At 51.6% G+C, this 24141-nt stretch overlaps 1 protein-coding gene across 1 annotated transcript in view; it reads right to left on the bottom strand.

Moving 5' to 3' along the window:
• The window catches only part of KLHL29 (kelch like family member 29), a 320144-nt gene that overhangs the window by 217147 nt on the left and 78856 nt on the right, over positions 1-24141 (bottom strand). The window contains exon 2 of the mRNA XM_007455490.1: positions 16600-16707. The gene's annotated coding sequence lies outside the window, so the exon portion shown is untranslated. The remainder of the gene's footprint in view (positions 1-16599; positions 16708-24141) is intronic.

Genomic DNA, 24141 nt, shown 5'->3' with positions numbered 1-24141 from the left:
GTAGACATCCTAGGACCAAAGAGAATGCACCCACACCAGCTCATGTGAAAGGGAGGACTCTTGTGAGACCATGGTGAGGTTTCAGAGGGAGCCAGCAGGTGGGCAGAAACAGGAAAAGCTTCAGGGACCAGCCACGATGAGCTCCATCTCTTGTTCAAGGTTCTGCTTCTCCTAGACCATCATCTTCCTTTTCCTTTCCTTCCCTATCACTGTCTTTGAGACTGAACCTTGACAGGCACAGAGCTCCAGAATAATTGCTCTTGTGTTGCATCTGTATTACCATTCGGCTGAAGTGCCCAGCCCCAAATGGAACTCTCTCTGGTTCTCTGGAGAGAGATCCTATTGGTCTAGTGAATTTTTAAAAGTCAGGAGCCATCAGTCCTATGTTGCGGGCCAGCCGATGGAAGGGCACCCTTGAAATCAGGACTCTGGCCCTCATCCAGTAAACTGGAGGGGTGGGGTTGCATGACCTGCTATCAGCAGCAGGGGTTGTGGGTGGGTGCAGATGTTTCCAGAAGCTGGAGTGGGCAAGGCAGGCAGCCCCAAACTTGTCTGATACAGAAGGCCCTCAAAGGTTTGTTTCTTTTCCTGCACTCAAAGTACAAACAGCATGTCATGATAAAGAGAGAATGGCTGGTTCTGCCTTGGGAAGAGGCCTAGGTGGGCAAGTCCAGACAGGGTGACGGGAATGGCATTCCAGGTAGAGGAAAAGGCGTGGAAAAGGCACCGTGGTATAAAGTACAGAGTGTGATCATGGGTCGTGCTGTCAGCACGGGGATGGGGGGTTCCAAAGGCAGATGTCTGGATCTTATCCTACATGGACGGGGGGGAACTGGCAGTGTGGTTTGCACCCTGGAGGATCATTCTGGAGGCCAGTGTGCAGAAACCGGAAGGGGGCAAAGAGGGGGAGGGGGAGAAATGAGGCGGGAGACCACGGTGGTCCTGCAGGTTACAAGTGGTGAGCACCTGCTGAGCCAAGTCAAGAGCACAGGGACGGAGGAGAGGGATGGGTGGCAGAGGTTGGGAGACAGAGCTTAGCTCCAGGGCTTGGGGATGGGGAGGGGTGGAGGAGGGGCCGGGGGCACGCCCACACTTCTGACTTGGGGTCTGCGTAGGTGGTGTGGCCATTCCCAGAGGTGGGGAGCACGGGAAGGGGAGTGGGCTGGAAAAATGATGACGAGTCCTGTGAGGTCTTGTGGCACCTGGGGATCATCCTGGGGAGAGCAGGGGGGACATGTTATACAGACCCTGGGGATGGGTCTGGGAGATGCTGGTGTATAGTTGAGGGACAGGAGATCAATAGCACCTAGAAGGCTGGAGGACAGTGATAAGGGCTTCACACTGCTTGGATGGGGATGAAAGAGGCAGAGTGAGAGGGTCAGGAGTGGAGCTGAAGGCCCAGCTGGGTGGGACGCTGGCACGAGTGGGAGCCACCAGCCCTGTGATGTGATCGACATCCCCCATCACCTTCAATCACCGGCCCTTCCTAGTCCACGCGAGGCCCTGCCACCACTTTCCCAGAGGACCTGGGCCTCACCTCCACCTTCTCCTGAGCAGGAGTAAAGAGTCACTGGAGAAACTCCTTCTGAAACCCCAAGCCCACATGTCCCTGCACTGAAGGTCTTGAGTTCTGGGCCCAAGGACAGCAGCGCTAGAGGCTGCAGTGGTCCACACACCCACCCACCTGCAGAAGGGTGGGAGCTCTTAGCGGGTGCAGGGAGAGAGAGGGACTTTTCTGGCCCATCAGAGGGTCCTTGGTCCTATTAGGAGAAGTGAACGTTTGCAGAGTATCAGGGAGAGCTGCTGGTCTCCCCCACAGCCTCCTGACAGAAAAGGGCAGTGATCTTCACCTTAGAATCGAATGTGAAGGAAGGCGGGGAAGGGCACAGCCTGGCTTCCTAGACTGGCACAGCTGGTAACTGGACTGGGCCCAGGATGCCTTCGCCACCCTCCAGAGGCCCCTGTAACCCAGCTGCTGGCATGGGGGGTTTTGGCCGAGAGCCCATCCATTTAACCAGCCCTCAGGGTGGGTGATGCATTAATATTGAACGAGTACCACTCTGTTTACTTTTACAAGCCCTAACTTCCCATAAATCCAAGTCAGAATCAATCATCTTCTATGGAAGATATTAATGGCAATTCCATTATTTAAATCCAATCAATGCTTTTTTTCTTTTTTTTTTTCTTTTTGGTCCCTTTGTACTGAGGCAGAGTAGTTTGGAGGGGGCTTTTGACCAGCCAACGGAAAAAAAAAAAAAAAAAGTCAAATGACCTTGCTCACATCTCAGGATTGCCGTTAGATAACTGCTTAGGAAAAAAGGATTCAGTTTCTCTCCATTTATCCGACAGAATCGGAAGGTTTTAATTCCACTGGCCTAGGAAAAATAAAAATTCTTCTCTCACGTTCACTGCACCCTGCCTGAGTGCTGTCAGGAACACTCAGCGTCCCTGCTTTTTAAACTCAGAACTTAGCTGCGATCTACTGCTTTCCAATCAAATTTAATTTTTTTTTTTTTTAACTATGAACCCATCTCTTCTAGGAACTGTCTTCAGTGGACTACAAAATAGCTAAAACGAGTGGGGGTTATTTGTTCCCAGAAGTAAAAAGGCACAAAAACGAGACAGAAACCTAGAGGTCTAGGAGATCACAAGGCCAACAGACCCCCCTCCAGGATGCTCTTAGCCCATGGGGGCTTCTGCCACTTGTACGCTCACTGAAAAGTGAAGGACGGTGTGAGGGTGTGGAACTCCAGACTCACTACCAGCAGAGGCAGGCAGGAAAAAAATCTGCTTAATATAGAACTGTAACTAAGATTAATATAAATAATATAATAATATAAATATAACTAAGAGAACAATGTTTTCAAAGCCAAACCAGGGGCCTGGAGGGCAGGAGAACCCTCCTGGTATCCGCCTAAAGGCCTGTCCTTTTCCTCCTGGCTGACTCCCTCCCTCCTCTGGGATTTAAGGTGGGTGGGTGTCACCTCCTTCTGGAGGCTCCCCCAGCTCCCTGGCCAGATTCCATCCTTGCACTTTTCACCATGATCCATTTGCACACCCACCCCTCGCCTGCTCCTCCCCTGGTTCACTCAGCAGCCTCAGGGGCCACGTCAGTGTTGTGCCCGAAGCAGGGGGCTCGGCCCCCACCAGGCCCTCTGCCTCCAGGGATGGAGCCTTGTCTCATGCCTCAACGTGCAAGCTGTCCTCTCAGAGACTCCTCTCGGGAGGGATTCAACAGGGCAGGCTTCTGAGACCGCTTCCTTGTGGCAGGAGGTACGAAGGACTTTGGGCTCACCCTGCCTTAGGAGGCAGCTGGGAACTAGCTGTTCTCCATTTCCATTCAAAACAAAACAAAGGAAAATGGGCTTAAATTGCAGCAAGGGAGATTTAGGTCAGATAGAAGAAAAGCCTGTAGGAGCCACCTCAGAGGGGACTGTGGGAGCTGATGGAATTTCCTGCCCTGGAGACCTGAGGCAGAGGCTCTAGTGTCAGGGATGAGCCATCCCCAGGGCTCACTGGAGGAGGAGGAGCCGGGCAGGCCTAGCAGATCCCCTCCGCGTGTGTCACTTAGTAGCCCCGCAGCACGCCCTCACTGAGAACACAAGGACAAATTACATGGGAGCACACACGTAACAGAGCATCGTTTCTTGGGGGCTGTCGGAGGTTGTACTTGCTACCTGTCAGAGCCCACGGAGATGCCATGCTCTCCGTCTCCCCCTCCCTAAATGACAGTTTTGTTTTCTGTCAATCCGTCTGCAATGGCACGGGGCACGGGAAGTCTCGTCCTGATGGGCTGGAGGAGCCAGCCTGGAAGAGGGAGCTGCTGGGACCCCCGTGGAGCTGCGCTGCAGGTCTCAGCTTGGAGCTGCCAGCGGGAGAGGAAGTGCCAGCCCCACGGAACAAGGCCCTGAACAACAGGGGATGCGCCCCTCCTTTCAGGATAAGCAAGAGGTAGATGTCTCACATTAGTTACCGGGATCCCCAGGTAATTCCCAGTAGGAGGCCAAGGTCAGGGGCACGGCCAAGCCTGGAGGCAAATCTGTGACCCACCTGTGACACACGTTTGAGACCTCCTAGGGGTGTTTTCATGCAGACAGCATGCCCTGCACACTTGTTTGTCTCCCTCCTGCTTTTGATTTGCATTGTCTTACAGTCTCCTTTTAAGTCACCTTCAATCCTTTCTGAACTCAGTGAGGTGAAAACAGGCAGAACCGAAAGCTTCCTGCTTTTCTCTGGCTGGGCCCTGGGCAGCCAGCTCCCACCCCGTCAGGCCTCCCAGGAGAGAGGGTTGCAGACCCCCTTCCCTACCCATAGGTGCCAGGCCAGAGCCGTCGATTCTGGCGACCCCACAGCGGGGAACTGCAGCCAGTCTGCCAGAGCCCTCCAAGGCCCGTGAGAGAGGCTCGGTCAGTTCACAGCACCTGTGTGCTGACACGGGACTGGGGCAGAGAGGGGACCGACAGGGTGGTCTGTCAGAGCATCACTGTGCCCGGGACGGCGGCTGTGCCACACTTGTCTGCCCTCCTTGGCCTGTGAGACTCGGCCCCCCCCATGCTGAACAGCATGCTGAGACCATCAGTCAAAGGTAGGCGATGCCCTGTGGTGATCTTCCCCCACTTCTGGATGCAAAGTTGTACAGGAACGGGCCTGGGGACGTAGGTCAGTGTGGGAGCCTGACCGTCAGGACAGGGGCAGTGTCTCCTCGGGAAGCCTTCTCAAAGGAGATGGGAAGTTTCCGTCTGATTCAAGCTGTTCTGGAACGCAGCAAGGGACCACTTCTCCTGGCCTTTGTGTCCTCCAGTCCTGACCACCCCGCTGTCCACAGTAGGAGAGGTGAGAAGGCTACAAGGGGCCTCTCCCAGGGCTGGTTACCACAGTTATTGAGAAATGAGCACACATGGGACCACTGTGGCTTCCCCCACTATACGGTCTGGCCCAGAGGTCTGTGCAACATTCCAGATGTGTGACATTTCCAGGGCCTAGCATCCAGCAACTCCACCCTGTTCCTCACGGCTCCCAACTCAGGGGGGCTCTGGTGGCCTGAGAAGTGTAACCAAGACCGCTCATGACTGCAGGCCCTGGGGACGCTGGTTGTGGGGGTGCTGATGTGTCCTTGTGTGCCCCGACCCAGGAGAAGCCAAGAATGGGCAGTGGGAGAGATTTCGCCTTTTTCTTTGGGGTCTCTCCCTGACTGGGGGCCCCTGGGCAGCACTCTGAAGTGGTCCTGCAGATGTAGGGCGAGCAGCTGGCCTTGCTGGTAGGGCGACAGTATGGGAAGGAGAGGAACAGCTCTTGGCAGGGCTCACCCAGTCCTAGAGACCAGCCCATACGGCCGGGTTCACGCCATCTGGGCACAGAGCTCCTCCCCCAGGATGGGGAGTGTGGCCCGAAGGCTGTGTTCCTGATAAGGAGAAGTGTACCAGGCCAGCGAGAAGATGGGAAGTTCAGATGAAGACATGCCCTCCTACTCCGTGCTCCAGTGGCTTTGGTTTGGCCTCTAAACACCGCTCACGAGTCTAATTATACCACTAACTAGTCAGCCAGCCAGTGAGGCTGGGGTCTGCAGTCTCTATGAAACACCTCCTGGGCCCCCCGCTTGGTGAGGGAGACCAGTGGGGGAACACAGGCTTCCAGGGCTCCCAGTTTAGCTGGGAGGGCACAGGTCACACGGACATCAAGGCCAGACAAGGGATGAGGTTAAAACTCACAGTAGGACGGGGTGGGACGGGCGGGCTCAGAGCCAGAGCTGACCTGAGTCCCAGACCGCTCGCGCTCTGACCCTGGGTAAGTTATTTAGCCTCTGGGAACCTCAGTTTACTTCTCTGTAAAGGGGGACAATAATAGTACCCATGTCCGTCCATAGGGTTGTTGGGAGGATTCCAGGAGAAAGTACATGGAAACCGTTCAGCATAGCCCTTGGCCCTTGGTCAGCACTCAATACTCGTCCTTGTGATTCCAGAGACTAAACTCTGCTGAGCCAGGGGAGGGGATGGGGAGGGAGGGCTTCAGAAAGGCCAGGCCTGAGTCCGGCTCATCAGCAGGACACCGGAGGCAGGGAGGGAGCTGCGTCACCACGGCTGCACGTGCCCCTGCCAAGCCTCGTTCTAAATGGATTATTGTTTATTGGCACCTAATCCCATCTCTGGGGTTATGAATTATTTACCAGATGACGACCTCTTAATTGTTAATGACAGATGCCCCAAGGACAGATGACGTACCTTATGAAGCCACAGTGCTAATTGTGGAGTCCCCGAAGCCCCCATGTGGCCACATCCAGAGTGTCACTCCTAGGGACATTGCCTGACTGGCCCCTGGGGATCAATCATGAATCCAACCCCCTCATGACACAGACAAAGAAACTGAGATCCAGAGAGGAGCAGGGACATGCTTCCCGGTCCCAAAGCCGGCCAGTGGCAGCCCTTGATGGGGTAGAAGCCCCAGTGCTCTGAGGGGCATTTGTCCGCTGTTTGGGTGTGGGCTCCGGGGGCAGCTGTGGGCTGAGCAGGAGTTCAAGTCCTCTGTGGTGGGTGCTGGGAGATCCCCCACCAGAAGCGAGGTGGAGGGGCCCCAGGACCCTCTGCCGTTGTCCCTGGAGAATCAGTTTGCAGCCCAGCGGCTGTTCGGGATCCCTGTGGTCTGAGGAGGGCCACCTCCCTGGGAGCAGAGGTCCCCTGCTGACTGGATGTATTTAGCAAGCAAAGGCCACAGGGTGACCGGCATGGGGGCAGAGGTAGGGGGTGGGCGTTTGGTCCTGAAGAAAGTATGAAATAAGTCCATGAGTCGGCTGGGGTCCCAGCCCTTAGGATAATAACAGCAAACCCTTTTATTAAGCTATGTTTCATGCACTACTCTAGGTGTTGTATTACATGAACTATTTAATCCTTTCAACCACCCCATGAGGTAGGTATATTTATAATCTCTATTTTGCAGGTGAAGAAACTGAGGCACGTGTCAGAAGTCACACAGCTGGTGGGGGCAGGGCTGGGATTAGGACCCAGGCAGTCTTGTTTCATCATCTGTGCCCTTGACCACTACACTACGCTGCTTACTACAAATGTTCCCCAAATGAATGAACGAACGAGTGAATGAATGCTGTGAGGTCCCTTTGAATATGGGACCTCTTTTCCAAAAGTGTTTTAAATGTTAAATTGAGCATACCGAGACCCTGGGTTCCAGCAGGGTCTGGGAGCCTGTCTTCCTCTTGGACTGGGGACTGAGCTTGGAACAGCAGAAAGGAGAGCTCTGGCCTGGGGTGCTGGTACCCCAGGGGCAGTGGCCTTGGAAGGGCTGGGTCAGTGCATTGCCCTCACTGCCCTGAGGTGGGCAGCTGTGAGCTGCTCTCATGGGCGTGGCAGGACCTTGAGTACACGCAGGTGAGACAGGTTAAATGAGATGCTTCTGAGTGAGGCACACATGCCACTCACTCATTCCATAACTGTGTCAGAGCCTTCTTTGTGTCAGGCTGTGGGGAGGGACCCAGTGACCAAGACACTGTCCCTGCCCTCAGGGGACTCCCAGCTGTCTCCCAAGGCAGGCAAGAAAACAGCCAGGTGCCAGGTGAGAGGGTTCTGTGACAGAAGGGAAGCAGAGGGACTGAGGGACCCAGGAGCACCGCCAGAGGCCCTGTGAGTTGACCTCCTATGATCGGTTCCTTTACAGTGTTACACGTGCTCAGCTCTGAGCTCACAGTGGTCCGCGGATGAGCCTTGAGCACACTGGCCAGTGAAAGGACTGCACTTGACCCCAAAAGAACCAAATGGGTGCCGGGGAGAGTAACAGTATCAGGAAATCAGAGGAGAAGCGAGAAAATTCCCAGCGTGGGTGGCCTGGGAGTGCTTTGCCAGGAGATGGGTAGGGATGGGAGAGGCACTCCTGGGAGATGCAGGCTTAGCAGGACAGGTGCTCAGAGGTTCGATGCACACAAGCAGGGTCAGTTAGAAGCACAGGGTCTGTCTGGAGGGGAACAGAGGCCGTGTGTGAGTGCGTGGGGCATGCATGGGTGCCGGGGTGGAAGTCAGGGGAGGTGAGTTTGGCTAGCTGGTATGGGGTCAGATTTACTTTATCCGATTCATAGAGCCAGTAGTGCAGCTCTGTGCTCACCTGTGCAAGATGCAGAGCACTCTGATTGCATTTTAGAAAGCCCTGAACTGCTGCTAAATAAGTAATCGCACTGTTTATTCCGGGTTGGAGAAGCAGGATGCCTCCTGTCCGTGCTAATGGGAGGGCGAGGCTCTCTGGCTGGCTGCTGGGGGCTGCCTTGTAGACATCCGTGAGTATGGCACTGATCTGAGAAGGGACCCTGGATAGACCCTCTCTGTGCCCGGACTTTCATTTCCCACTTTCGGCACCTGCCTGTGTACCTGGAGGAGGGGGGATAGGTTAATTGTTACCTCCTGTGCTGTTACTAAGTCACTTTGTAAAAGCAGAAATATGCTTTTAATGATTTTTTGTTGTTGTTGCTACCTCACAAACCAGATGCTTTTATCTAAATGAGTTGCTACAAATCAAAAGAAGGGCCCATGAGGGTTGCTAGGCTGCATCTGTCTTTCACAGGGAAGCTCTAGCTCTGTGAATGAGAATTAAGTCTCCGCCATCCTTTTAGCATCCAGCTCTCTTACAAGTAAGAGTGAGAACATGCACTGGCAGCTGTAATGAATGTGCCTCCAAGTGGCCTGGATGAGAGGATGCAGTGAGTGAGTGGTCTCCAGCCTGCAGTGGTAATTCCATTCGCTGTTCAACTTGGTGTAGGTGGGTGATGCATGGGCCTGGCTGACTATGGTCTTTGGGCCTCTTGGGTCACTGTGGGTGGGAGGAAGGAAGGAAGATGTGATTCTTCCAGTTTTTTTCCTGGGTGGGGGTGGGACTACACTGAGGCCCAGAGGCTGGTCATTCAATGCTGGGCTTGACACATAGCAGGTGCTCAACTAATGTTTGTGGAAGGCAGGCAGGCGCAGACTGACACTCGCTCAGAGGTCTTAGGCTTCAATCAGTTGAGTAGCAGTTGATGTGGAGGCAGGAGGGGCTCTGGATTAGGAACCAAGAGACAGGACTCTAGTTCCCACTCTGCTTTGATCGGCTGTGTGACCTTGGGCAAGACACTGGCCCTCTCTGGGCCTCAGCTTGTTTTGCTCAGTATAATCAATGGCAACAATAATCCCTCTCTATCTACCTCCTAGGGTCTCCCTTATGACCAAGTAGATGAAGTTATGTGAAAACACTTTGCAAACTGAAAGCACTGGGTCATGGGAAGAGGTAAAGTAAGTCCTACGGTCTTAGTCTTGGACGTTCTAACAAAGTGAGGTTGGGGCAGTGGCTGCCCTGAGCACGAGGCTGCCAAAGAGTCTCTGAGGCTCAGGGAGTGCACGGGGAGCTTGGCTGTGAGAGTGCTCTCTGGCCAGTGCTCTGTGAGCCTTCAGATCTGCTTCCATTATCTGAGAGCACGGCTTCTGGAGGCTTAGCATGGCACTCAATGCCCGTCACAACCGAGACCCAATTACCTTTCCAGCCACATCTCCCAACTCTTAGGTCTCCCTTAGCACTTATGCTCTGGGCTCTCCTGTCCCTTTATACCTTCAGGCCTTTGCACAAGCTGTTTCTATTGCCTGAAACACTGCCTACGTGCGCGTGTACACTGACAGACACACACACACACACACACACACACACACATTTCCAGCTTGAAGTTACCTCTTCTTGGAAGCCTGTGGTTTTGATCAAACTAGTTGCTGAATACTCTCATGGCCTCAAATGTGTGATCTGGGTCAGGGATTTTGTCTCATATGGTCACTGCTGTACCCCCAGTGCCCGGAATACAGCCTGGCATAGAGCAGGTGCTTAAGAAATATTTGTTGACTGAATGAGTTCTTCCATAGCACATTGTATAAATTCCTATTGTCGTATTTATCACATCTTATTGTCAGAATGTATTTACTTGCTTGTCTCTCCACTGGACTGCCAGCTCCTTGAGGACAGGCTTTTGTCTGACCTCTCTGGATCCTGGACCTACAACAATATACAGTGTGGTTACCAGTAAGTGCTTGAGTGAATGAGTGAACGAATGAATGAGTTTTACCATGTGCTGGGTATTCTTCTTACAGCCCCAATACTTCTGGCTCTATCTGTCATGTTGCAAGAGAGAGAGAGAATTTATGATTAGCAGACAAAAGCTTAAAAGTTCTGAGTGACCTGTGAATATATGAAACTATCAATAAGAGCCAGAAGCTCACAAATTCAGGAGCATCCTTACACAGTCACTGGACCAATGCATGCATGCTGCTCTCCCAGAGCAGGACTCTGGCAGGGCCACTACCAGCCTATTCAGCATTTTTGTGCAACTTAGAAAGAGGTGTCCCTCCCTCTGAACCCTCATAGGCACAGCAAAGCTTGCAGAGCACAGGCTGGGTGTCAACTCCCACGCCGCCCCGGGCCAGGTGCCCTCCTGTAGGGCACAAACCCACAACTGTTCCCATCAGCCCTGGTCTCTGGGGCAGGTGCAAAGTAAGGAAGGAGACAGGTCACTTGGAAATCAAACTTGGCCACAAAAATAAACTCTGAGGTTTGCAGATAAGCTATTTCTAGCCCAGGTGCCAAACAAGGTTTGCAGCAAGAGTGAACTGCTGTGTGCGCCCTGCCCCCATTAACCAAGGGGAAGTGCCCTCCCTGTGCATATGCTGCTTCCAACAACTCAACTCCAGAAATGGGGGATCCACCCCTGGGGCATTGCCTACGTTTGGCTGATGGTCTCAGCATGCTGTTCAGCATGGGGCCGAGTCTCACAGGCCAAGGAGGGCAGACAAGGGAGGCATAGCCGCCGTCCCGGGCACAGTGATGCTCTGACAGACCACCCTGTCAGTCCCCTCTCTGCCCCAGTCCCGTGTCAGCACACAGGTGCTGTGAACTGACCGAGTCTCTCTCACGGGCCTTGGAGGGCTCTTGGCAGACTGGCTGCAGTTCCCCGCTGTGGGGTCGCCAGAATCGACGGCTCTGGCCTGGCACCTATGGGTAGGGAAGGGGGTCTGCAACCCTCTCTCCTGGGAGGCCTGACGGGGTGGGAGCTGGCTGCCCAGGGCCCAGCCAGAGAAAAGCAGGAAGCTTTCGGTTCTGCCTGTTTTCACCTCACTGAGTTCAGAAAGGATTGAAGGTGACTTAAAAGGAGACTGTAAGACAATGCAAATCAAAAGCAGGAGGGAGACAAACAAGTGTGCAGGGCATGCTGTCTGCATGAAAACACCCCTAGGAGGTCTCAAACGTGTGTCACAGGTGGGTCACAGATTTGCCTCCAGGCTTGGCCGTGCCCCTGACCTTGGCCTCCTACTGGGAGTTACCTGGGGAGTGTCACAGAAATACTAATTCCTGGGTCCCAGCCGTAGAGATTTTGATCTAACTGATCTGGTGTGTAGCCTGGATATCAGAATTTTAAAAATTTCCCTAGGTGATCTTAATATGCAGCCAGGGTTGAGAGCCACTGTTTAGACTGAGAAGAGGCAAACAAGGAGCTGATCTGTTTCGACATGATCCAACATGAGATACTGTGATGGTGGCTCGGGAGGAGATGCCTATGCTGAAAGCAGAGGCACTGATTTCAGGTCCCAGCAAAAGAGTCACAGTGACAGGATGGACATTAACTGCCACAAAATCCTAAATGTGAGCATATATACATGCTCCATAGAAAAATAAGATCTTCTAACAGCCTGTAGGTTCATGTAAAATCATTTCGGGGTGGGGCGAGATGAACAGGGTTGACAGATTGCTATCGCCATGGTACCCAGCTTTCAGAAGCCTTGACCCAGGGGGTAGATTTTTTTTTTTTTTTTTTTGGGGGCTGTTGTGGCCTCTCCTGTTGCGGAGCACAGGCTCCGGACGTGCAGGCTTAGCGGCCATGGCCCACGGGCCCAGCCGCTCCGCGGCATGAGGGATCCTCCCGGACCGGGGCACAAACCCGCGCCCCCTGCATCGGCAGGCGGACTCTCAACCACTGCGTCACCGGGGAAGCCCCAGGGGGTAGATTTTAGAATAGCTGAAAGAGTAGATAAATTACATATCATACAGCAATTTTGTTTTGCCAAATCTCCACAACCTCCAACCCAAATCCTCAGGGCTTAGAATTCAGGAATTTGGTTAACACCTTTGAGTTGAGAGTAGTGGTTGAAGCTTTAAGATACACAGATGCCCATCCTCATGAGAACAATGAAATTAGAAGGTCTGGGGTAAGAACCCAGGCATCTGTATTTTTTAAATCTCTCCAGGTGACTGCAGTGTTCACTGAGGCCTGAGCACTGCTGGCCCAGGTAATGTCATTTTGCCTCTGAACCTGTCTACCTTCTCCTGGGAGCTAGGAAGGTGGGTGGGTGGGTGGTTATTCTACATTTAAAGCAGAGGAGATGGAGGCTCAGAAAGCTGTACGGGGCTTGCCTGGCGTTAGTTGTGGATTTGGGATGGGAGCCCAGTGGCCTGTCTCTCAGTCCAGCGTCCCTTCTACCACACTGCCTGTGAGGTCATCTGTCCTGCAGTCCTGTGACCTCTGAACTGAATAAGATCATCTGATCTCATGATGGGGAGATAAAAGAATGGTGCCAGGGCTTCCCTGGTGGCGCAGTGGTTGAGAGTCCGCCTGCCGATGCATGGGACACGGGTTCGTACCCCGGTCCGGGAGGATCCCACATGCCGCGGAGCCGCTGGGCCTGTGAGCAATGGCCGCTGAGCCTGCGCGTCCAGAGCCTGTGCTCCGCAACGGGAGAGGCCACAACAGTGAGAGGCCCGCGTACCGCAAAAAAAAAAAAAAAGAATGGTCCCCGTCCTCCAGAAGCTCATGGTCCAGGAAAGAGGATGAGAGGCTCAAGACAAAGGAGACAGAGGTTCACAGCCTAGGGAGAGGCGAGGGTTGAGGCATCCCTAAAGGCTTCAGAGCAATGAGGTGGCTTCTTTTGGCCAGGTCAAGTCTGAGATGCAATCAGACCGGTGGGTAATGGATTCTCAGAACTATGGAGAAGTGGTCAGGACCTTAGGACAGAGGTGCTTCCTGAGAATCAAGCCCTGGGGACAGCTGAAGGAGAGGCAGTAGAGGGGCTGCTGAGAGACAGTAATGCTGAGGGAAACCCCGTAGCACAAACACCTTCATTTACAAGCAGAAGCGGGAAGAGGGGCTGGAGTGGCCAGAAAGACAGAGAGATGCAGTCCACGCAAGCCGAGGGTGGGAGGCTCCATGTCTACATGAAACTAGTAGGGAGGTCTTTTGCTGATCCTGAGGAGAACAGGGTTGGCTGGAGGTCTTGAGGACAATGGGGGAGGCAGGGAACAGTTGCAAGGACCGGAAAGGGAATGGACCAGTGATGCATGAAGGATGCCTGGGCAGCACTGAGGGTTTGGCTAAGGCTCTACTAAAGGATCTGTGCCCAAGCCCCTCGGCGTGATTACATGGCGCCCTCAGGCATCTGAGGGCCCAGAGGCCTAGGGAAGGTAGGGGCTGCAGAAGTTTCCAGGGCGGGCCAGGCCAGGCAGCAAGAACAAAGGACAAGTGGGTGACAGCTTGGATATGCTGGCGAAAGCAGCACTAAAATGCCAGCCCACAGGTCCATCCTCAGGGTGGAAGCCAAAGGGGGATCAGAAAGAGAAGGAGGGAGGAGGGGCCGGGGGTCCAGTGAAGCAAGGCTGGAGCGAGGGAGTGCAGAAAGGCACAGGATGTGTGCGGTCAGCAAGGGCACCTTTGGGATGGCTTTGCCGGGTGAAGCTGCTGTGAGTGCAAAAGTCCAGGGCACAGCACAAGGTGTCCTCTAATGGCACAGCTCCAGGTCCCATTAGTTCTGGAGACATTTGTAATATCCTCCCAGGATGCAGGGCACCCAGGGGGACTAGGGGCCTGGATAGGCAGCACTGAGGCAGTCCCAGGATGAAGGTTGGGGATGCTGCACAGGGGCATCCCCCGCACTGATGGGGATGGGCACTGGCCCTTCGTCACCTCGGAGCCTAGGTGTCTGCTAATGCCATTCTTGGCTCAGTCTTCAGTTCTGCAGGAACCAGGTCCTCAGCTTTACCCCTTAACTCTTCAGCCCTACCCTGGCCATGGTCGCACACTGCAGTGCTGGCATCAGATTTCCCTCCTGCTGGCTGGTCCTGGTACCATGCTCTTGGTTACACAGAGGATGCTCATCAAGCCACGGACAAGCAGAGAGCAGCCCTCCATGCTCTGCCTCTGAGCAGATCCCGCTTTGTAGCAGGATTCATGGAGCCCAGTGACCTGGCCCAATTTCCACAGGAAAGTGATAGCTCTTCCACTGGTTACCAGGGGTCAAAGCAGGCCGTGGAAGCTTCCTATCTTCTTGGGAATCTGTGGGAGTCCTGCACGTGAGGGAAACATATAACCCAGCTCCAGGCCATATGCTATGGTGGTGCTCCCAGGTAAGGCTGTGGGTGTGTGTGCGGGTGAGTACTTATTGAAAGCCTCGGCAGGCGCTGGGCGGGGTGGTGGAAGGGCTCACAGAGAGAATCAATGATTATCCTCCAGGGACTGGCCAGGAGGTAGGGAAGACCGCCATGGGTTCACAGAGAGAAGACCAGTCTGGTGGGCATAGAGATTTAAGGCCCACAAGGTGGGTATCCTATCAGATATGCCTGGTGAGATAACCTTCAAGTCCCTCCCGATCCTAAAATACATGCTTCTCAAAGGTTGGGATGAACAAGAGCCATGTGTCACCCTGCATCAGAGGCAGGGAATAGAAGACCCCAAAATAAAGGCCATTAAACCCGTTGCCCTGAGTCTCTCTACCCCCTTCACCTCAGCCACACTCACACTCACACTCTAAAACCTGAAGGCGTATTCTTGGAAAGCTGACTTCTGTGAAGAGCATCTCCTGAATCTTTTCTCAGACACTTAACTCCACCTTTGCCCCCTCCAAGAGCTGAGAATGCCACGGTCACCAAATCCAAGCTTAACTGTCTAGTTTTCCAACTCCCCTCCTCTGGCCTGACAGTCACAGAAGCAAAGCATTCCCTAGTGTCTAGGACGAGTAGCCGGACAGCTGGCCAGCCAGTCAGTGATGTCCTTAGGAGTGTGCCAACAGCCTAACAACTCTCAAGGTCAGGAGCCCATCTATCCCCACTGGCCACCCCTACTGGACTGCTGGGTGGCAGCAGGCTGGATGCACGTGGATGTTTCTTCTATTTCGGTAGCTGATTCAGGCCCAGCCTGGAGCCTCCTCTTGCTTCCTGCTGACAACCCGGTCTGCCTGCAGCTCAGGATCACTTCTCTTTGTGTGAGGGCTCTGGCAGTGCAGCGCATCCCAAACTCCACTGTCTCTGAGTCCAAAGAGAAAGCTCTCTGACCAGCAGACAATCAGGGCATGGGCAGGAACCTTGTTGGTCAGCTGCTGAGACCCCTGCTGTGGAAGGAAGCTGGAGTCCTGGCTACAGGCTGGCCCCAGGCAGAGCCCCGGAGGCTCCTGGTCAGAGGGCACCAGGGCATGGGCCTGCTGAGAGCGCAGCATCTGAGCTCACCCAGCACCAGCCCTAGGAGTGATGCAGTGGCTTCGGCCCATGGACTTCTAAAGCCTCAAGTGCCATCAAGACATGCTAGCCTAGGCCAGCTCAGCTTCAAGTGTCCTGAATCCCGGCGCCTACACGTCCAACTCCCACCTTCATTCCAGGCCCAGCTTGCTGATTAGTTTCATCAGACTCTGCCCTCACAAGGTTAGGCCGTGTTCCCCCCACCTCTCCTGGCTGCCTGGTCTTCCTGATCTAGGTTGGAGATTCCTGAATCAAAATTTTAAGGCTGACCTCTATAAATTTAATCCAAGGAAATAAATGATTATGCAAAGACATATATGCAAAAATGTTTGTTACAGTATTGTTTGTAAGAGTGAAATATTAGAAATACACTAGATCTCCATTATTAAGGCACTGGTTAAGTAAACTGTGTGGCTTATTATAACCATACAATATGAAGCCTTTAAAAATGCTATAGAATTGTATTTACTGACATAAAAAGGTACCTGCAACATATTGTGAAGTCAAAATAATGGATTACCAACTAGTACATACAGTGTGACCTCATCCGTGTTGTGCATGTGTGCGTGTACACTTTATGTGTATGCTTAGGAAAATAGCCTGGAAAAGGACACTAAAATGGTTATTTCTCGGGATTGTAATTATAAGTAATTCATATAATTTTAGGTGCTATCTTTTAAAATATTTTTACACTGAACAAATAATATATTATTATTTGTTTTAATATTAATAATATCAATAATATTTTAATGATATTTAATAATACTATTTTAATAACAAGAACAGTTAAATTACAAAAGAAGAATTGCAGTTTTTAAGGAGCTAAGTAGTCACCTAGCTGCTGGCCACCCCCAGATCCAACCTCCTGGAGGACCAGAGCCCCAAGTGAGTGAATAAGAGTGACAGCCATGCTCATGTGTTGATTCCAGAAGGGTGGGGCCCAGGTGGCTTAGCTTGGCTCTGGTTACCAGTTAATCCCATGTCTACGGTAAAAATCTCACTGACCAAAAGGGTGAGAGGACCAGCTACGTTTACCTTACTTCCCTGAGGAAATCAGTGGTAGAGAAGATGACTTTCTGATTTCCAGGTGAGCTGACCTACCTTGCACCGTCCGTCTCTGGCAAGCTCAGGATTCGTCCCCAGGATGCAAAATCCTTGATGGCCACCAACACTTAGCACAGCGTGAGCATCACCAGGAGGCCAGGCCGTCTAAAAAGAGACAGAAGAGTGGGGGTGGGGTGGGGAAAAGGTATCATCTTTTGCAAAAAGATCTCTTTGGAATTCCAGCATCTTAGATGGTCCCCAACTTAAGTGGAAGCTTGTCCCTATCTTGGATTTCCCGGTGTGGATGATCTCACACAGGCCATGCCCAAACTCTGCCTCGGCACACCAAGATAAGGGGATCCGGGTGGGCAGCAGAGAACCCCAAGGGACAGATACTAGATCTCACCCCTCCATCCCCCAAACACAGAATGCCCTAATCCCCATGGTAGACCCATTAACACTCAATAAGAGAGAGAATAATGGCATTCCCTTCCATCTAATCCAAACCAAGAAATTCCAGAGATGGGGAAAAATAAGAAATGTAAGTCTTCTTTAATGCTGAAAAGAGCACAGGACACAAACTCTAGACCTACAAAAGCACATCATTACTTTTAGACAATGGACAAGGAGACCTTGAGGAGGCAAAGGATGGGTTCCCTGGAGAGAAGGTTTTTAAAAAAAATATATGGATTTACTACCTCGTAGAGAGAGGCTATCGAATATGGGGAGGCAGGGCTATCCCTAGTTCCCTCTTTCAAATATAATATATGTGAAAGCCATCTTCACGACAGGAAATGGCATCCTCCACTGCAAAAAACGCATGACTGTCGTTATCTGGGAATCGATATCTTTTTCTAAACTGAATATATCACTACCAACTGATTTTCCCTTTTCCTCTTAGCACGCCAGAGTCCCGGAGAGCAGGGAGAAAGCTTTAACGTGATATGAAGGATGTGGACACAGGTAAATAAGTTACTGTCAACTAATTCCACCTTATGACGAGCTTCTCTCCGACGATGCAACGGGTCTTTCTCGGAGCCTCTCAACTCAAGCTTTTTCAGCTGCTGCTGACAGACACATACGGGCCATATCAAATAGCCATTTTAAAGCTGAAGGTGGCAAAAATATTATTTTTCCCAAGGATAGAGTGTTCCCTTTATGATTAAGAAATAACCTCAGTGGGGAAGCAAAGTAAGCCAAGGTCACCATTTAATTTTGATACAGAACCAAAGTCGTGAGTACATTTCCTCTACCAAGCTTATGTGAAGCAGACAGTTAAATCGATCTCTTTGGCCACAAAATATTGACAGTACTGGTGATAATAAACGATCGATGTATTTCTGGGAAAAAGCCTCGGCAGATACGTGTCGGTGAATAGAGAGGTCTAGGGGACAGTGGTCAGTCCGTTTTTAGATTCTTGAGGATCTCATTCATTTAATTACCCATTCATTCATTCAGTACATATTAAGGGCATCCCCCTTATGTGTCAGGCAGTGTCTAGGCTCTGGGAATACAAGTGAACAAAACAGGAAGAAAAATTCCTGCCCTCATAGAGCTCATCTTCTAGTGGATGGAAACACAGAACAAACAATAACCTTAAGAAATAAGTACAAATTGTACAATATATTAGAAGGTTGTCAGAACTATTTATCAGAGAAGAAGCAGAGCAGAAGATGACTGTGGGGGATAGTGGTGCAGTTTAGAGAGGGTGGTCGGGGTAATAAGCCTCACAAGAGGATGGCATTCGAGCACGCTGGAAGATGATACGGGCCTGGGCTGTGCAGGTGTCCAGGGAGAGCACTCAGGGCAGAGGCAAGAGCCAGTGCAAATGCCCCGGGGGGAGCGTGACTGTTGTGTTCCTGGATCCGCAGTTGTGGCTGGACATGGGAGACTACAGGACATTAAGCTGGAGACGTGAGAATTCAGTTAGCGTAGGGCCTTGCAGGCCACTGTAAAGGCTACTAACTAATTGAGAGCCCAAGACCCTGGCCAGCAAGCCTTAGAAAGAGCTCTCCCTCTCTTGAGACAAACCTCCTGGTTGCCAGTGTCAGGTTAATCCACTTCCCTTTTCTGCAACCCAGATGGCTCGACTCTCCGGGTTGTGCCAGACGATTACAGCACAGTCCAGACAGGAGGGGGGTGGGTAGTGCAGGGGGGCGAGCCACCAGTGCTGTCTAAACTGTTCTGATGACAATGGCCTCGTCCTTCCTCCTTTGTGGTCTCCACAGGCCTCTAGAACCTCTTCGGTTCTAGAGGAGATAACCGAAACAAAGTTCCGAACAAAAATAAACCACATGCAAAGCTGAGTTCTCTGGGACTGTTCCCTAATGTGCTTATGAAAAGATCCTAACGTGAGCTGACGTGTGAGACATCACAGGCTGTGCTGGGTATCTTCTGTTCGCTCCTCCAGGTCGGCTTTCCATCCGGTTCTGTGTCCTTGGAGGCTCACCCAGTCGGCAGAGAGGGTGTCACTCCAGCTCTGACACCCTGCAACTTCCAGTTACGTTCAGCCAATGCAGACACCAGCAGGAGACCAGGGATTGGGGTGGGGCTGGGTGTTTATTCCCAATTTCCTGCCTCCTTGCTTGTCTTCATGGGATGGCTGTGACTCTCTACTGAAGGTCGCGGCTTTGGTTGGTGATGGGTTCCATACAGTTCTCTCTCTGCCACCTTTGTGAATAGTCCTTTCATTTAACTCTCTTCAAATTACACATTTGAATGTGTCTGTTTCCTGTCAAGACCCTAAATGAATACATTCTCAGAGATGGTTAGAAGCAGGACTTTGGAATCAGACATCCGAATTAGAATTCTAACATGGCCCTTAGTTTTGTGACACCGGCTAAATTATTTAATTTCTATGAACTCTTGTTTCCCGTTATTAATGCATCAGAGAAACTGGTACATAATTATCATCCTCAGCAAAAGCATCAGCACTGGCATCTCACTACTGCCATCATCCACTCATAGTCCCAGGGCAAGTCACACCTCCTTCACGACATCTCTGCCCACCTCAACCACATGCTCCTCCCTTGAGGGGTTTCTAGCTGTTCTCAGCTCCTATTTGCTATTAGTTTATGCCTCAGTAATTTTATCTCTTTCCTCCTCTTGCTCTGCTTTCTCCCACCCAACCTCTACTCCTTGTATTCAAATCCTGAGCATCCTGAGAACAGACATTATCTTAATATTTGAATCTCTGGCCCATAACAGCCATCACATGGGGGTGTACAGAGACCCTTCATTCAGTACCTTTTCTTCTTGGGAGGCCTACAAGCTACATCCATCAACCGAAACACACATTCTACTCTAATGAGATGCATGGTATTTAAAGTGATTTTAAAATAAATGACTAGAAACTGATTTCTAGTAATAATTTCATTCCCATGATAACACTGTAAAACCTTAAGTTTCCAAAGATCATGGCCTGGGAAAATGAATCTCAGGAAAGGACCCGGGAAATCACAGGGAAGTAGGTGTGGTTTTCCAATCCCAGGGGAGATGAAGGTACTACCTCTGGAGCTGACCTTTGACATCTCTGGTCAAACTGACCCTTTCTCTTCCACTAATCTCATCATCAAAGGGCAGCTTCCAGGCTTAAGGGAAATAAAATTTTAAAAGCCAAAGGCTGAGGGACTTTTTTTTACTTTAGTTTAAAAAATACGGTAGGTAATAAGTCAATGCCTGTGAAATTGGTCTTAAGTCCTTCACCTTCTCAAGGCCCTTAAGAGATGCTAATTGAATTTGACAGCATAAAGGCCCATATGAAAGCAGGACCCATGAATAGGCTGTCTGGGTTACATAACTGCCTAAATGCTGGGAGATCCTCAGAATTAAACTCTAAGAAATTTTTGAGACCCATTCTAACTCTAGATCTACAAATAAAGATGGTTCCTGACATGAACCAAATTGATAGCAAAGAGAATAATAAACAAGGGCCCCAGGATTTTTTTTTACTTCCCTATAAAAGATATCAATTTTTTGGAGAGAAACTGCCGTAAGAGAGGAAAAACCAATTAGGGAGTCTCCCGTTTGATGCAGGATCAGAGAGCAGCGCTGCCTGGGTCTTGACCGTGCTACCCAATTATGATTCCAGCGCCCGGGTAGCTCACTACCCCTCAGCCAATTAGGAAACAAGGATTCTTCCTTCCTTGGAAGGAAGAAAAAAAAGCAAAGGAACTGGAGGCTGTAAACTATAGCAAGAAAACCCACTCCCACACCCACCCTCCTGCCAGCCCAGGTACAGGACCCTCTGGCACCCCTGGCACAGGGGTGTCTGCTCTGAACGTATCCTGCAAGGGGAACTCTCATTCACATTCTCTTTCTTTTAAGAAGAGAGAAAACCAGGCCATCCATTAATAACATCAACCATGGGTTCACCAAAGCTTGTAGGCATGTTGCCAACCCCAAAATAAACACTCTCTCTGAGTGTTTATCCATCAGGTTCTCGACAGTTCATGGACCAAGGGGCCCGGAAGGCACTGCTTTTAAAAGGGGAGAATTAAGATGCAAAGATGGAGCACAAGCCGGTTACGAGAGCCCACCCAGCACAATGCTCAGGCTTCTTCTTTCCATTAAGGAGCCAGAATTGGCCACTGATGAGATCCATTACATATTCTCCATGATAGGGATGCACCACCTGGCAAGCTTTTCTACGGGCACGTGTTCTTCAAAGAAAGATAGGATCTTCAGAGGCCATGACTCCTGATCGAGGGAATAATAATAATATTTTCATAACGTCTGATGCTGACAAAGCCTAGCCGTTCACAGTTTCTCATTTACCTTTTCTAACAAGCTTGTGAATACTTTACAATTAGTATTCCCATTTTATAGATGAGGAAACTAAGGCTCATGGACAATAAGATTTACCTAAAGTCACATAGCAAGTGTAAGTGGGAGGGAGCTGGAAGTGGAGCTCTGGATTTGTGCCTCCATCCCACGTCTCTGTTCTGGATTTCGGCCCCCTCGTTCCTAGGATCCCAATCAGTGAGGAGCTTAGCGCTGTTCTGTGTTTTCTCTGCAGTCACCACCCTGGGCTGAATAAAAAGCACAGGTGTCGGTGGACGTCCACATTCCAGTCAGGTCCTGGTGAGCCCAAACTAACCCTACAACCCGACTGGCTGTCCTCTCCACCACCACTGCCCACTTCTCGGCAGCTCGCAGATGCCCCGGAGGTGGTCAGTTCCCAAGTGAACCCCTGACCCTGAGCAGAGCCTCTCACAGCAGAGAAGCCCAGATGGGCCCAGCCCCTACCACAGACCTCTGTCGGCAGGACCGCAGTTCACCCAGGTTCTTCGTTACTGTTAACTCGATGTTTCCCAACACTGTTTTCATCATCACCCCCCACCCCAAGAGAAAAATTACATGAAATTCTTTCCCGCAAGAGAAATTCAATTCTAAGGAGTAGGATTCTGATGGGTAGGGTGGAGCTTTGGTGAGTCAAAAGCACGGCACTGAGGTTTTCTTGCAGCTTCCCTGCTCCACCAATCCACGTCACCCCCACCTGCCTGAGACCGCGTGCGTTCGGGACTGACCTTCCTCCACAGCTGCTACTGCCGGACCCTCATCTCGGGGCCCTGCACTTCCACCTCGCACGGCACTGCTCAGAACAGTTCTCTCCAATCTCTGCTATGGCTGCCTGGGGCGAGGCCTCCCCAACTCTCACCTGGCTCACAGCCCTGCTACTGCTAAGGGGTGGTGCTCAACCCCAGAACGGGTCAAGTCACTCCCTGGCCAGAGTCCCTCCATGGCAGGGGCCGCAAGAACCCAGGCCAGTCTGGACTCTTCCCAGTGTCCTGCAATGTCCAGCCTCCTGCCCCGGACAGCCCCAGCTTTCCTCTACTTCCGTGGTCAGACACGCACCTGCTCTTGCTTCCTGGACCTCCTCCCCCTGCCTTCACCCCTTATCCTCCCGAAAACTCCTCTCCAGAAGTTTTTCTGCACTCTCCGGAGTACAGACACTCCTGGGCGAATCCCTGGAGAATATCAAGATAAGAACACAGTGTCACCAAAGGAGGCTTCGCAATGGCCTATCTCCTGGTTCCACTCGGCTGGCTTGGGTGAGGAGAATGGGGAGATAAGGACGACGGGGTGCCCGTGGCCTGACTGGATCCTAAGTTTTGCCACGACAGGGCTCTGCCAGAAACCTAGGCTGAAAGTTTTCAGAAAAAAAAGGTTGCAAATCAGCTCCCCCGACACAAACTCTTTTCTTGTTGCAAGGGAGACCCACTTCAATTAACTAGGGATCCACCAACTCAGCCCCACCACTCAGAGCCCCCCACAAATTTATAGAGGCTTTCCTGTCACTGGATCCAGGACTGGGAAGACCTTGCATTTCCTGAGGGCTGCAGGCTGGAGAGAAGGGCAGAGGCTCCAGCAAATCTGTTACACCCACTCGCCCATGGGGGCAGGAAGATGTGGGTGGGGCACGCAGCACCTGGCATGTAGTAGATGCTCAGTAAGGCTCTGCTGAAGGGAGGACACTGCCTCCAAGACTCAACTCACTTTCTACAATTTTGCTTCGAACAGTTTGGACATTCACACCGCAGCTACATGATTGGAATACAAACCAGTTTAAAAAAAAAAAAATCAGACATTGCTTCCAGATTTCGCTCTCGTAAACAGGCCTGCATCCTCCCTTTAAATTGTAATAATTCCTTCCCAGATGTTGCTTCTCCTTCAGACCCGTAAATTTAAGCTTTTGATGATGATGCTTCACATTTGCCTGGTGCCATGGGCTCTTTGGAGTGTTTCTGCATCTTCTTTCCCTCATTAGATGGCCACGCGGATCCCAGGAGAGGCAGGACAGGGGCCGGCATCCCTAATTCACCGACAGGAAGGCCAGCTGCTGAGGCTGCGGAGCTGGATTGCGGTGGGTATGGGTGTCGCTCTCCTTCCTGGTGCCGAGAGCCACGGTACCTTCCTCTCCAGTTTTGTCCAGGTGGCCATGTGGGTGGGGCATCTGTGGAGTCTCCACCCCCAAGACCATGCTGCCCACTTAAAACTCTGACTCAGATGTGAACAAGTCTCTTCCTTTGGTTCTCCCTGCACTCCTGGGGCCAGGCTATAACATTTGGAAAAGACTTATCTAGAGTCTTGGGGAGTAAGACGGAACAATACGCCAGGAGGGGTGAGAGCAGTGGAAGTAGAACGTGGCCTGATAAGCTGGCGCCCCAGCTGGTCTCCAGGAGGTTCCATCCTGGCTCCATGGGGAAGCCCCCATCTTAGAATTGAGCACACTGGAATTCACAGCCAGGCAAGAGCCCACCTCAAGTCTGGACCCACAAGTAGAGCCCAGAGGGACTAGGACTTCCCTCTTCCCTCCCACCTTCCCTGTTCCAATTTCTTCTCTGAGGCTGTCCCTTTCCTGGTGACAGACCCTGGGGCTGTTTGCTTTGATTCTTTTTATTTATTTATTTATTTTTTAATTTTAATTTTAATTTTTGCGGTACACGGGCCTCTCACTGTTTCAGCCTCTCCTGTTGCGGAGCACAGGCTCCGGACTCACAGGCTCAGTGGCCATGGCTCACGGGCCTAGCCGCTTCGCAGCATGTGCGATCTTCCCGGACCGGGGCACGAACCCGTGTCCCCTGCATCGGCAGGCGG

The sequence above is a fragment of the Lipotes vexillifer genome, unplaced genomic scaffold (genome assembly GCF_000442215.2).
Source record: "Lipotes vexillifer unplaced genomic scaffold, Lipotes_vexillifer_v1.1 scaffold131, whole genome shotgun sequence".
Classification (NCBI taxonomy): domain Eukaryota; kingdom Metazoa; phylum Chordata; class Mammalia; order Artiodactyla; family Lipotidae; genus Lipotes; species Lipotes vexillifer.
This window is presented reverse-complemented; position numbering and strand designations above follow the sequence as displayed.